Genomic DNA, 13,422 nt, shown 5'->3' on the forward strand with positions numbered 1-13,422 from the left:
ATTGTACTTTAAGTAAAAATAAAAGTGCCAAAATATCAATCCCAGTTTTTGATTACTTTAATTATAAAAAAAAAAATGCACATAGCAGAGGATAGTTTCGATCAATCGACCTCTGGGTTATGGGCCCAGCATGCTTCCATTGCACTACTCTGCTGCTCATGGAAGTGTCAGAGATCCTGAAGACTAAATTGATTAAAGGCCTTAAAGTACTGGACTATAAGGAAAGACTTACTAGGCTGAATATTTATACACTAGAAAAGAGGTGCCTAAGAGGAGATATTATTAATATCTTCAAATATGTAAAGATACATAACAAAGAGTTATCAGAGGAATTATTTATTAAAAGAACACGTGGTCACTCGCTGCGACTGGAGGAAAGTTCAGAACGCAATGGAGGAAAGGTTTCTTCACTGTTAGGGCAATCAGGATGTGGAATTCCCTGCCAGGGAAGGTGGTAATGGCGGACTCTGTAATTGGATTTAAAAAAGGAATGGATACATTTCTGAATGAAAAAGCTATCCAAGGTTATAATACTTAAAATATCAACATGGTTAATCCGGGGGTAACATGAGTTATAGTAGCTAACTAGTCATAAAACATTATTCAGCAAGTATGTAGAATCATCACAACTTAAAACAGGTTGAACACGATGGGCAATTTGCCTCTATTCAACCTCAAAAACTATGTTACTATATTACTATGTTATTGTAGTATACAGAACACCACAATGCAATGAGCAGTGATAGTGAGCACTGATGAGGATACTAGAACTGACACTGAGCAGCAAGATGCAGCACTGGACTATTAGTAATGTACTGTATTATGCTGAGCAACACAATGCAGCACAAGACAATGAACAGTGATACTGAGCACTGATGAGGATACTACTGAGAACTGACACTGAGCAGGAGAGACACACTACTAGTATTACTGAGCAGCAATAAGTAACCACTGATACTGAGCACTGATATTGAGATTTCCACTGAGAGAACATAGCCACGTCCTCTCCGCTCTCTCTTCAATGCACGAGTAAAAATGGCAGCAACGCGCAGCTCTTTATATGGAATCCGAATCTCGCGAGAATCCGACAGCGGGATGATGACATTTTCCCTTGTTCAGGTTTTCCGAGTCAGGCGGGAACAACCGAGCCTGCCTCGGACCAGTGTAAACCACGTGGAGTTCGTGGGGAATTCGGTTCTCGGAGAACCGAACCCGCTCCTCTCTACCTTATACCCTATCAATTTTTTTATTTTCAATCTAAGCCCCTGCAGTTTTCTGTAAGCATCTGCTTCGCTATGATGATCAACAAGTCACAAGGGCAAACACTCAGGGTTTGAGGCGTAGATCTTAGGACCAGCTGCTACAAGCATGGCAGAGGTGTCACTATCACTGGTGACACCCAGAGAGGTGGCGAGGGAGATTGTAATGCAGTGCGCGCAGATAAGCAGTGCAATGGTAAAAAGGAGGCATGGTTTCATAGGTAGGGGCGTGGCCTGGTGGCCTGAATCTACATTTTGTTGCTCCGGGTGTCCCGGGGGTTGGGGGCTGCACCCGGGGACTAGTGTGTGAGCGGTGCTGGCTCCTGCAAAGTGACAGGGCATGGCCACCCAGCATGACGCCTCCCTTCTTGACCATGCTGTAATTGCAGTCGCACTGCAGTTCAGCGTGATCATAAAAAATGGTGTAGGCTCCTGCTGGTGCAGACTGTATGTGCGCGCAGGAAGCCGCCACCATTTTTGTGATCACAGCGGCTGAATGTGATGTCATACAGTCGCTGTGACCACGCCCCCTGTGTCTCCTCCGTTGCAGACCCCATTTTGAAGCCTTGCCCCCGCACCGCTCCATCCCTGACTTGGAAATGGAGTGTTGCTGACCCACCTCTCCCCCCCTTCCCCGCCCCGATTGACAGGCAGAGGCGATCACATTCTCTGCGGGGTGCCGCAGAAAATGCAGGCACATGCGTATGCTCTTAGCAATTTTTGCAGTTGGATCGCTTATTGTGATTGCAATCCAACCTGAATCAGGCCCTATTACCTATCACAATGCGCTGCGGGCAGTACAAAATTGGGTTAATATAGGAGAAAAACCCCCAGACCTGTGCTCCTTAACTGTACCTGGTGGCTAGTGGAGCGGCTGCCCAGTAATCAGTGTCCACCGCAGTGCGCACACGGCCCACCCCCTACGGCCTCGCTCCCCTTCAGCAGCGGCCTCGTGATCCGGAAGGGTGGTGTGTGTGTGACTGACCTTAGGATGAAACCGGAGCCTCCGCTGCAGTGACCCAGCAACCAGGGCACGGGAGTATACAGCGCCGCTGGGAGTGATGAAGCTGCAGTAAAGATGTCTATTAGACCTAGCCTGCTGCAGCCCTTGTAGATTCTCATAAAACAAGTTCTTCTTTTCTTGTCAAAATTAATAGCTAAGAATAGGCTGCCTGAGGCAGGCCCCTGTTAATTGGCCTGCTACTGAAGGCACCAACTACAAACTGAGCTCCCTGTTCATGGAAGCGGGGTTATAGAGGAGAATGCACTGAGCTTCTTGGGAACAGTCAAAAGCTTTGAGCCGGTTGGTGCCTCAGATCAAGATCCTACTCTACACCCCAATGTGAATCCTTGTGGAGTCCAGTGTACCCCACAGAAGAAATTAATGTGTCACACCCATTGGCAGCAACCTTAGAATAGCTGCTGACGGGCACAATTGAGAAAGGAAGGGGGGGGGGGGACATTTGAATCCAGCACATAGATGCAATTCAAATATGTAATTCGTACCTTCCTATTTTAAAATATAATGGATGAACCTCACCCTGTGAGAACAATCTTCATGATCAAGAGATCTCATATGCAAAATAAATATGAGTTGGGATAGGGCTGGGGAGGGCTGCTCGGGCAGCACCTCCCCCGTCAAGTTAAGGAGATTCAACTGAGGAAGCACAAGGGAACTCTCGTCTGGGGACAACAACTGCAGGGAGACCACATCTTTTCAGATGAACATGGGAGGGCGGAAGGCTGCCTAATACTGAAGCACCATATGCAACAACTAGTACAAGCATTCCTGGGGGAAGGTCTGCAGCAGACGGATTTGCATACGGTGATGTTATCCAAGCAGTGGGCCAAAGTTGACTGGAACCCTCATCTGCATATGAAAAGAGAAAAGGGGCATGCAGGGCATGGCGGCCTTTTGCAGTGCTTGGATGACCCCTAGTTCACATTAAACACCCCCACCCTCCTTTGGTGTGGGGCTCATGTTGGCCATGCCCCATCCCCTGAAGCATTCAAGCTGATTTCTTGCAGCAGCTGGGCACTGTAACAGCTCCAGAGCTGTTCTGTAAGGCAAGTAAAAGGGTGTGGGCCCTGCAGCACCACCTGTAGTTCGCATTGTGCGTTGGAAGGCACAAAGTAAGCAGACGGGAGGAGAAGTCAGGATAGTGCGCAAGGGCATTCTTTTCTCTTAGTCCGTAGAGGATGCTGGGGTCACATTAAGAACCATGGGGTATAGACGGGATCCGCAAGAGACATGGGCACTTTAAGACTTTCAAAGGGTGTGAACTGGCTCCTCCCTCTATGCCCCTCCTCCAGACTCCAGTTATAGGAACTGTGCCCAGGGAGACGGACATTTCGAGGAAAGGATTTATTGTTAAACTAAGGTGAGCATCTTACCAGCTCACACCTTAAACATGCCGCAGAACGTGGCATTCAACAGAACACAAGCCAACGGCATGAACAATTGCAGCAAAAAGCTGACCAGAACCATAACACAACATGTGTATAACCACAAGTAATAACTGCAGACACAGTATGGACTGGGACGGGTGCCCAGCATCCTCTACAGACTAAGAGAAAAGGATTTACCGGTAGGTATTAAAATCCTATTTTCTCATACGACCTAGAGGATGCTGGGGTCACATTAAGAACCATGGGGTTATACCAAAGCTCTTGAACGGGTGGGAGAGTGCGTACGACTCTGCAGCACCGAATGACCCAACTTAAGGTTATCATCAGCCAAGGTATCAAACTTGTAAAACTTAGCAAAAGTGTTTACTAAATAGCTGCTCGGCAAAGTTGCAATGCCGAGACTCCCCGACCAGCTGCCAAGGATGAACCCACCTTTCTAGTAGAATGGGTCTTCACCTACTTCAGTAACGGCAATCCTGCCGTGGAACGAGCATGCTGAATCTTACCACAGATCCAGCGCATAATGGTCTGCATGGAAGCAGGACACCAAATCCTGTTGGGAGCATACAGGACAAACAGAGCCTCTGTTTTCCTAATCTGAACCGTTCTGGTGACATACATTTTCAAAGTTCTGACCACAGCCAGAGACTTTGACTCAACGAAGGTGTCAGTGGCCAAAGGCACCATGTGGAAAGATGAACCACCTTCGGCAGAAATTGTTGACGTGTCCTCAATTCTGCTCTATCTTCATGAAAGATCAAATAAAGGCTCTTGTGATACTGCATGGTTTGTACTGTTTTCCATGTGCTCCCAGACCTTTAAGCAAGTAGCATGGTCAAGAAAGTTCTGTTTGAAAAGAAACAACATTTACTGTCATTGTTATGCAAATAAACTTACATTAAAGCTAACAAGAAAGCACACTCGTTCTGTCTTTAAACTGATAAAAGAAACCCCAATAATATGGGGCATGCAAAAATTGAGATAAAACTCAGTTTTGCTCCTCTCCACGGAAATCTTTAATAAAAGGCGAAATATTTGTTAGTTCTGAAGAGAAACCAGAGCATGACCAAGATTCCACCTGTCGCCTGAGTGCCATGCCAGCAGTTCTCATTCAGCTGAAAGTGAGCACCCAATTTGAATGAAAGAAAGCAGATTTCTCACCAGGCTTCCCCTTGCTATAAACATGGTTTGTACTCTTTTCCATGTGCTCCCAGATCTTTCAAGCAATTAGTGTGGTCAAGAAAGTTCTGTTTGAAAAGAAACAAACATTTACTGTCATTTCTATGCAAATGAGCTTACATTAAAGCACACTCGTTCTATCTTTAAACCGATAAAATAAAACCCCAATAAGATGGGGCATGCAAAAATTGAGATAAAACTCAGTTTTGCTCCTCTCCACGGAAATCTTTAGTAAAAGGCGAAAGATTTGTTCGTTCTGAAGAGAAACCAGAACATGACCAAGATTCCACCTGTCGCCTGAGTGCCATGCCAGCAGTCCTCATTCAGCTCAAAGTGAGCACCCAATTTGAAAGAAAGAAAGCAGATTTCTCACCAGGCTTCCCCTTGCTATAAACATGGTTTGTACTCTTTTCCATGTGCTCCCAGATCTTTCAAGCAATTAGTATAGTCAAGAAAGTTCTGTTTGAAAAGAAACAAACATTTACTGTCATTTCTATGCAAATGAGCTTACATTAAAGCACACTCGTTCTATCTTTAAACCGATAAAAGAAACCCCAATAAGACGGAGCATGCAAAAATTGAGATAAAACTCAGTTTTGCTCCTCTCCACGGAAATCTTTAGTAAAAGGCGAAAGATCTGTTCGTTTTGAAGAGAAACCAGAGTATGACTAAGATTCCACCTGTCGCCTGAGTGCCATGCCAGCAGTCCTCATTCAGCGCAAAGTGAGCACCCAATTTGAAAGAAAGAAAGCAGATTTCTCACCAGGCTTCCCCTTGCTATAAGCATGGTTTGTACTCTTTTCCATGTGCTCCCAGATCTTTCAAGCAATTAGAATGGTCAAGAAAGTTCTGCTTGAAAAGAAACAGACATTTATAGTCATTGTTATGCAAATAAACTTACATTAAAGCTAACAAGAAACTGATAAAAGAAACCCCAATAATATGGGGCATGCAAAAATTGAGATAAAACTCAGTTTTGCTCCTCTCCACAGAAATCTTTAATAAAAGGCGAAAGATTTGTTCGTTCTGAAGAGAAACCAGAGCATGACCAAGATTCCACCTGTCGCCTAAATGCTGTGCCAGCAGTCCTCATTCAGATCAAAGTGAGCGCCCAACTTGAAAGTAAGCAGATTTCTCACCTGGCTTCTCCTTGCTATAAGCATGGTTTGTACTGTATTCCATGTGCTCCCAGATCTTTCAAGCAAGTAGCATGGTCAAGAAAGTTCTGTTTGAAAAGAAACAAACATTTACTGTCATTTCTATGCAAATGAGCTTACATTAAAGCACACTCATTCTATCTTTAAACCGATAAAAGAAACCCCAAAAAGATGGGGCATGCAAAAATTGAGATAAAACTCGGTTTTGCTCCTCTCCACGGAAATCTTTAATAAAAGGCGAAAGATTTGTTCGTTCTGAAGAGAAACCAGAGCATGACCAAGATTTTTATCTGAAAATATGTGTTCTCCCTGCAGTTGTTGTCCCCAGATGAGAGTTCCCTTGTGCTGCCTCAGTTGAATCTCCTTTACTTGACAGAGATGTGCCTGAGCAGCGGCCCTCCCCAGCCCTATCCCAAATCATACTTATTTTGCATAGGAGATACCATGGTCATGAAGATTGTTCTCCCAGGGTGAGGTTCATTCATTGCATTCTGGGTATGCTGACCCCTGTGATTTTCCCAAATGTGGGAAACTCGCTTTTATACCCTTGTGCACTATCCTGACTTCTCCTCCTGTCTGCTTACTTTGTGCCTTCCAATGCACAATGCAAACTACAGGTAGTGCTGCAGGGCCCACACCCTTTTACTTGCCTTACAGAGCAGCTCTGGAGCTGATACAGTGCCAAGCTGCTGCAAGAAATCAGCTTGAATGCTTCAGGGGATGGGGCATGGCCAACATGAGCCCCACACCGAAGGAGGGTGGGGGTGTTTAATGCGAACTAAGGGTCATCCAAGCGCCGCAAAAGGCCGCCATGCCCTGCATACCCCTTTTCTCTTTTCATATGCAGATGAGGGTTCCAGCCAACTTTGGCCCACTGCTTGGATGACATCACCGTATGCAAATCCGTCTTCTGCAGAACTTCCCCCAGGAATGCTTGCACTAGTTGTTGCATTTGGTTTGTTGTTTGGGGGTGCTTCAGTATTAGGCAGCCTTCTGCCCTCCCATGTTCATCTGAAAATATGTGTTCTCCCTGCAGTTGTTGTCCCCAGATGAGAGTTCCCTTGTGCTGCCTCAGTTGAATCTCCTTTACTTGACAGAGATGTGCATGAGCAGCGGCCCTCCCCAGCCCTATCCCAAATCATACTTATTTTGCATAGGAGATACCATGGTCATGAAGATTGTTCTCCCAGGGTGAGGTTCATTCATTGCATTTTGGGTATGCTGACCCCTGTGATTTACCCAAATGTGGGAAACTCGACTGCATTATTTGTGGTAGTGGGGGACTGTGTTTGTGCTTTCCTCTGGTCAGCTCTGTTAAAACTCAGATTTCTTTGTCTCAGATTTTCCTCTAGCCTTGTTCTTCTTTCGAGAGTTCCCTTGTGCTGCCTCAGGTGGATCTCCTTCACTTGACAGGGGGGTGCCCGAGCAGCGACCCTCCCCAGCTCTAGCCCAACTCCTACTTACCTGCCAGGTGAGATACTATGATCAGGAAGGTGCTTCTCCCAGGGCAAGGCTCACCCATTGCACTCTGGGTGTGCTGCTCCTACGATTTCCCCAAATGTGGGACACTTGACTGCATAATTTGTGTTTCCTCTGGTCGGCTCTCGTATAATTCAGATCTCTTTGTCTCAGGTCTTTCTCCAGCCTAGTTTGCTGTCTGTTTCCACTTCTTTTATCTTGAGCCCCTCCCTTCTATACCCTTGTGCACTATCCTGACTTCTCCTCCCGTCTGCTTACTTTGTGCCTTCCAATGCACAATGCAAACTACAGGTAGTGCTGCAGGGCCCACACAATCTTTTACTTGCCTTAAAGAGCAGCTCTGGAGCTGTTACAGTGCCCAGCTGCTGCAAGAAATCAGCTTGAATGCTTCAGGGGATGGGGCATGGCCAACATGAGCCCCACACCAAAGGTGGGTGGGGGTGTTTAATGCGAACTAGGGGTAATCCAAGCACCGCAAAAGGCCGCCATGCCCTGCACGCCCCTTTTCTCTTTTCATATGCAGATGAGGGTTGAAGCCAACTTTGACCCACTGCTTGGATGACATCACCATATGCAAATCCATCTGCTGCAGGCCTTGCCCCAGGAATGCTTGCACTAGTTGTTGCATTTGGTTTGTTGTTTGGGGGTGCTTCAGTATTAGGCAGCCTTCTGCCCTCCCATGTTCATCTGAAAATATGTGTTCTCCCTGCAGTTGTTGTCCCCAGATGAGAGTTCCCTTGTGCTGCCTCAGTTGAATCTCCTTTACTTGACAGAGATGTGCCTGAGCAGCGGCCCTCCCAGCCCTATCCCAAATCATACTTATTTTGCATAGGAGACACCATGGTCATGAAGATTGTTCACCCAGGGTGAGGTTCATTCATTGCATTCTGGGTATGCTGACCCCTGTGATTTCCCCAAATGTGGGAAACTCGCCTGCATTTTTTGTGGTAGTGGGGGACTGTGTTTGTGTTTTCCTCTGGTCAGCTCTGGTAAAAGTCAGATTTCTTTGTCTCATATATTCCTCTAGCCTTGTTCTTCTTTCGAGAGTTCCCTTGTGCTGCCTCAGTTGGATCTCCTTCACTTGACAGGGGGGTGCCCGAGCAGTGACCCTCCCCAGCTCTAGCCCAACTCCTACTTACCTGCCAGGTGAGATACTATGATCATGAAGGTGCTTCTCCCAGGGCAAGGCTCACCCATTGCACTCTGGGTGTGCTGCTCCTGTGATTTCCCCAAATGTGGGAAACTTGATTGCATAATTTGTGTTTCCCCTGGTCGGCTCTCGTATAATTCAGATCTCTTTGTCTCAGGTCTCTCTCCAGCCTAGTTTGCTGTCTGTTTCCACTTCTCTTTTCTGGAGCCACTCCCTTCTATGCCCTTGCGCACTATCCTGACTTCTCCCGTCTGCTTACTTTGTGCCTTCCAACGCACAATGCGAACTACAGGTAGTGCTGCAGGGCCCACACCCTTTTAGTTGCCTTACAGAGCAGCTCTGGAGCTGTTACAGTGCCCAGCTGCTGCAAGAAATCAGCTTGAATGCTTCAGGGGCTGGGGCATAGCCAACATGAGCCCCACACCAAAGAATGGTGGGGGTGTTTAATGCGAACTAGGGGTCATCCAAGCACCGCAAAAGGCCGCCATGCCCTGCATGCCCCTTTTCTCTTTTCATATGCAGATGAGGGTTCCAGCCAACTTTGGCCCACTGCTTGGATGACATCACCGTATGCAAATCCGTCTGCTGCAGACCTTCCCCCAGGAATGCTTGTACTAGTTGTTGCATATGGTTTGATATTTGATGGTGCTTCAGTATTAGGCAGCCTTCCGCCCTCCCATGTTCATCTGAAAAGATGTGGTCTCCCTGCAGTTGTTGTCCCCAGACGAGAGTTCCCTTGTGCTTCCTCAGTTGAATCTCCTTAACTTGATGGGGGAGGGGCTGCCCGAGCAGCCACCCTCCCCAGCCCTATCCCAACTCATACTTATTTTGCATATGAGATCTCTTGATCATGAAGATTGTTCTCACAGGGTGAAGTTCATCCATTATATTTTAAAATAGGAAGGTACAAATTACATATTTGAATTGCATCTATGTGCTGGATTCAAATGTCCCCCCCCCCTTCCTTTCTCAATTGTGCCCATCAGCAGCTATTCTAAGGTTGCTGCCAATGGGTGTGACACATTAATTTCTTCTGTGGGGTACACAGGACTCCACAAGGATTCACATTGGGGTGTAGAGTAGGATCTTGATCTGAGGCACCAACCGACTCAAAGCTTTTGACTGTTCCCAAGATGCTCAGCGCATCCTCCTCTATAACCCCGCTTCCATGAACAGGGAGCTCAGTTTGTAGTTGGTGCCTTCAGTAGCAGGCCACTTAACAGGGGCCTGCCTCAGGAAGCCAATTCTTAGCTATTCATTTTGATAAGAAAAGAAGAACTTGTTTTATGAGAATCTACAAGGGCTGCAGCAGGCTAGGTCTAATAGACATCTTTACTGCAGCTTCATCACTCCCAGCGGCGCTGTATACTCCCGTGCCCTGGTTGCTGGGTCACTGCAGCGGAGGCTCCGGTTTCTTCCTAAGGTCAGTCACACACACACCGCCCTTCCGGATCACGAGGCCGCTGATGAAGGGGAGCGTGGCCGTAGGGGGTGGACCGTGTGCGCACTGGCGTGGACACTGATTACTGGGCAGCCGCTCCACGAGCCACCAGGTACAGTTAAGGAGCACAGGTCTGGGGGTTTTTCTCCTATATTAAACCAATTTTGTACTGCCCGCAGCGCATTGTGATAGGTAATAGGGCCTGATTCAGGTTGGATTGCAATCACAATAAGTGATCCAACTGCAAAAATTGCTAAGAGCATACGCATGTGCCTGCATTTTCTGCGGCACCCCGCAGAGAATGCGATCGCCTCTGCCTGTCAATCGGGGCAGGGGGGGAGAGGGGGGTCAGCAACACTCCATTTCCAAGTCAGGGATGGAGCGGTGCGGGGGCAAGGCTTCAAAATGGGGTCTGCAATGGAGGAGACACAGGGGGCGTGGTCACAGCAGCTGTATGACATCACATTCAGCCGCTGTGATCACAAAAATGGTGGCGGCTTCCTGCGCGCACATACAGTCTGCACCAGCAGGAGGCTACACCATTTTTTATGATCACGCTGAACTGCAGTGCGACTGCAATTACAGCATGGTCAAGAAGGGAGGCGTCATGCTGGGTGGCCATAAGAGATGAGCGGGTTCGGTTCCTCGGAATCCGAACCCGCCCGAACTTCACCCTTTTTTGCTCGGGTCCGAGCAGACTCGGATCCTCTCGCCTTGCTCGGTTAACCCGAGCGCGCCCGAACGTCATCATCCCGCTGTCGGATTCTCACGAGACTTGGATTCTATATAAGGAGCCGCGCGTCGCCGCCATTTTCACACGTGCATTGAGATTGATAGGGAGAGGACGTGGCTGGCGTCCTCTCCGTTTAGATTAGAAGATAGAGACGAGTGACATTTGATTTACTACTAATTTGGGGAGCAGTTGAACTTGTCAGGAGTACTCAGTAGTGCAGAGTTTTGCTGATAGTGACCACCAGTTATATTATTTATAATCCGTTCTCTGCCTGAAAAAAAACGATACACATACCATATCTGTGCTCAGCCTCAGTGTGCTGCATGATATATCATCTATGTATATCTGACTGTGCTGAGTGCTCACTGCTCACACAGCTTAATTGTGGGGGAGACTGGGGAGCAGTTATAGCAGGAGTACAGTGCACACTTTTGCTGCCAGTGTGACCACCAGTATATTGTCTGCCTGAAAAAGTTAAACACTCCTGTGGTGTTTTTTTTTTATTCTATAAATGCATTCTGCTGACAGTGTCCAGCAGGTCCGTCATACATATATTATATAAATATTTACCTGCAGTAGTGTTATATTTTTTTTTTCATCTTTATCATCTCTATATTAGCAGACGCAGTACGGTAGTCCACGGCTGTGGCTATCTCTGTGTCGTCAGTGCTCGTCCATAATTGTATACCTACCTACCTGTGGTGGTTTTTTTTTTTCTATCTTCTTCATACTAGTAGTTTAGGAGTCTACTGACAGTGTCCACCAGGTCCATCATTATATTATATACCTACAGTAGTAATATATTTATTATATTATCTATACTAGCAGACGCAGTACGGTAGTCCACGGCTGTGGCTATCTCTGTGTCGTCAGTGCTCGTCCATAATTGTATACCTACCTACCTGTGGTGGGGTTTTTTTTTTATCTTCTTCATACTAGTAGTTTAGCAGTCTGCTGACAGTGTCCACCAGGTCCGTCATTATATTATATACCTACAGTAGTAATATATTTATTATATTATCTATACTAGCAGATGCAGTACGGTAGTCCACGGCTGTACCTACCTCTGTGTCGTCAGTGCTCCTCCATAATTGTATACCTACCTGTGGTGGGGTTTTTTTTTCTATCTTCTTCATACTAGTAGTTTAGGAGTCTGCTGACAGTGTCCACCAGGTCCGTCATTATATTATATACCTACAGTAGTAATATATTTAGTATATTATCTATACTAGCAGACGCAGTACGGTAGTCCACGGCTGTACCTACCTCTGTGTCGTCACTCGTCCATAATTGTATACCTAACTGTGGTGGTTTTTTTTTTCTATCTTCTTCATACTAGTAGTTTAGCAGTCTGCTGACAGTGTCCACCAGGTCCGTCATTATATTATATATACCTACAGTAGTTATATCTATTTTTTTTTATATCATTAATTATCATCTCTATACTAGCAGACGCAGTACGGTAGGCCACGGCTGTACCTACCTCTGTGTCGTCACTCGTCCATAATTGTATACCTAACTGTGGTGGTTTTTTTTTTCTATCTTCTTCATACTAGTAGTTTAGCAGTCTGCTGACAGTGTCCACCAGGTCCGTCATTATATTATATATACCTACAGTAGTTATATCTATTTTTTTTATATCATTAATTATCATCTCTATACTAGCAGACGCAGTACGGTAGGCCACGGCTGTGGCTATCTCTGTGTCGTCAGTGCTCGTCCATAATTGTATACCTACCTACCTGTGGTGGAAGTTTTTTTCTATCTTCTTCATACTAGTAGTTTAGCAGTCTGCTGACAGTGTCCACCAGGTCCGTCATTATATTATATATACCTACAGTAGTTATATATATATTTTTTTTTATATCATTAATTATCATCTCTATACTAGCAGACGCAGTACGGTAGTCCACGGCTGTAGCTACCTCTGTGTCGTCAGTCACTCGTCATCCATAAGTATACTAGTATCCATCCATCTCCATTGTTTACCTGAGGTGCCTTTTAGTTGTGCCTATTAAAATATGGAGAACAAAAATGTTGAGGTTCCAAAAATAGGGAAAGATCAAGATCCACTTCCACCTCGTGCTGAAGCTGCTGCCACTAGTCATGGCCGAGACGATGAAATTCCATCAACGTCGTCTGCCAAGGCCGATGCCCAATGTCATAGTACAGAGCATGTAAAATCCAAAACACAAAAGATCAGTAAAAAAATGACTCAAAAATCTAAATAAAAATCGTCGGAGGAGAAGCGTAAACTTGCCAATATGCCATTTACCACACGGAGTGGCAAGGAACGGCTGAGGCCCTGGCCTATCTTCATGGCTAGTGGTTCAGCTTCACATGAGGATGGAAGCACTCAGCCTCTCGCTAGAAAAATGAAAAGACTTAAGCTGGCAAAAGCACAGCAAAGAACTGTGCGTTCTTCAAAATCACAAATCCACAAGGAGAGTCCAATTGTGTCGGTTGCGATGCCTGACCTTCCCAACACTGGACGTGAAGAGCATGCACCTTCCACCATTTGCACGCCCCCTGCAAGTGCTGGAAGGAGCACCCGCAGTCCAGTTCCTGATAGTCAGATTGAAGATGTCAGTGTTGAAGTACACCAGGATGAGGAG

At 46.3% G+C, this 13,422-nt stretch overlaps 9 non-coding genes and 1 pseudogene across 9 annotated transcripts; 5 read left to right on the top strand and 5 right to left on the bottom strand.

Annotated features, from left to right (window-relative positions):
* Positions 1 to 4,616: 4,616 nt before the first annotated feature.
* LOC135006601 (U5 spliceosomal RNA) lies at positions 4,617 to 4,732 on the bottom strand. Its single transcript, XR_010206778.1, has one exon. It is a non-coding gene; the product is annotated as a U5 spliceosomal RNA (small nuclear RNA).
* A 275-nt stretch (positions 4,733 to 5,007) lies between these two features.
* LOC135006570 (U5 spliceosomal RNA) lies at positions 5,008 to 5,123 on the bottom strand. Its single transcript, XR_010206748.1, has one exon. It is a non-coding gene; the product is annotated as a U5 spliceosomal RNA (small nuclear RNA).
* A 274-nt stretch (positions 5,124 to 5,397) lies between these two features.
* Positions 5,398 to 5,513, bottom strand: LOC135006576 (U5 spliceosomal RNA). Its single transcript, XR_010206754.1, has one exon. It is a non-coding gene; the product is annotated as a U5 spliceosomal RNA (small nuclear RNA).
* Positions 5,514 to 5,777: 264 nt separating this feature from the next.
* LOC135006595 (U5 spliceosomal RNA) lies at positions 5,778 to 5,893 on the bottom strand. The gene has a single exon (XR_010206772.1). It is a non-coding gene; the product is annotated as a U5 spliceosomal RNA (small nuclear RNA).
* A 270-nt stretch (positions 5,894 to 6,163) lies between these two features.
* Positions 6,164 to 6,279, bottom strand: LOC135006583 (U5 spliceosomal RNA). The gene has a single exon (XR_010206761.1). It is a non-coding gene; the product is annotated as a U5 spliceosomal RNA (small nuclear RNA).
* A 144-nt stretch (positions 6,280 to 6,423) lies between these two features.
* Positions 6,424 to 6,551, top strand: LOC135006559 (U1 spliceosomal RNA; annotated as a pseudogene).
* Positions 6,552 to 7,144: 593 nt separating this feature from the next.
* LOC135006396 (U1 spliceosomal RNA) lies at positions 7,145 to 7,308 on the top strand. Its single transcript, XR_010206596.1, has one exon. It is a non-coding gene; the product is annotated as a U1 spliceosomal RNA (small nuclear RNA).
* Positions 7,309 to 7,460: 152 nt separating this feature from the next.
* On the top strand, positions 7,461 to 7,623 carry LOC135006469 (U1 spliceosomal RNA). Its single transcript, XR_010206666.1, has one exon. It is a non-coding gene; the product is annotated as a U1 spliceosomal RNA (small nuclear RNA).
* Positions 7,624 to 8,298: 675 nt separating this feature from the next.
* On the top strand, positions 8,299 to 8,462 carry LOC135006412 (U1 spliceosomal RNA). Its single transcript, XR_010206612.1, has one exon. It is a non-coding gene; the product is annotated as a U1 spliceosomal RNA (small nuclear RNA).
* A 152-nt stretch (positions 8,463 to 8,614) lies between these two features.
* LOC135006516 (U1 spliceosomal RNA) lies at positions 8,615 to 8,777 on the top strand. The gene has a single exon (XR_010206707.1). It is a non-coding gene; the product is annotated as a U1 spliceosomal RNA (small nuclear RNA).
* Positions 8,778 to 13,422: the final 4,645 nt, after the last annotated feature.

This window comes from Pseudophryne corroboree, unplaced genomic scaffold (assembly GCF_028390025.1).
Source record: "Pseudophryne corroboree isolate aPseCor3 unplaced genomic scaffold, aPseCor3.hap2 scaffold_213, whole genome shotgun sequence".
Taxonomy (NCBI): Eukaryota; Metazoa; Chordata; class Amphibia; order Anura; family Myobatrachidae; genus Pseudophryne; species Pseudophryne corroboree.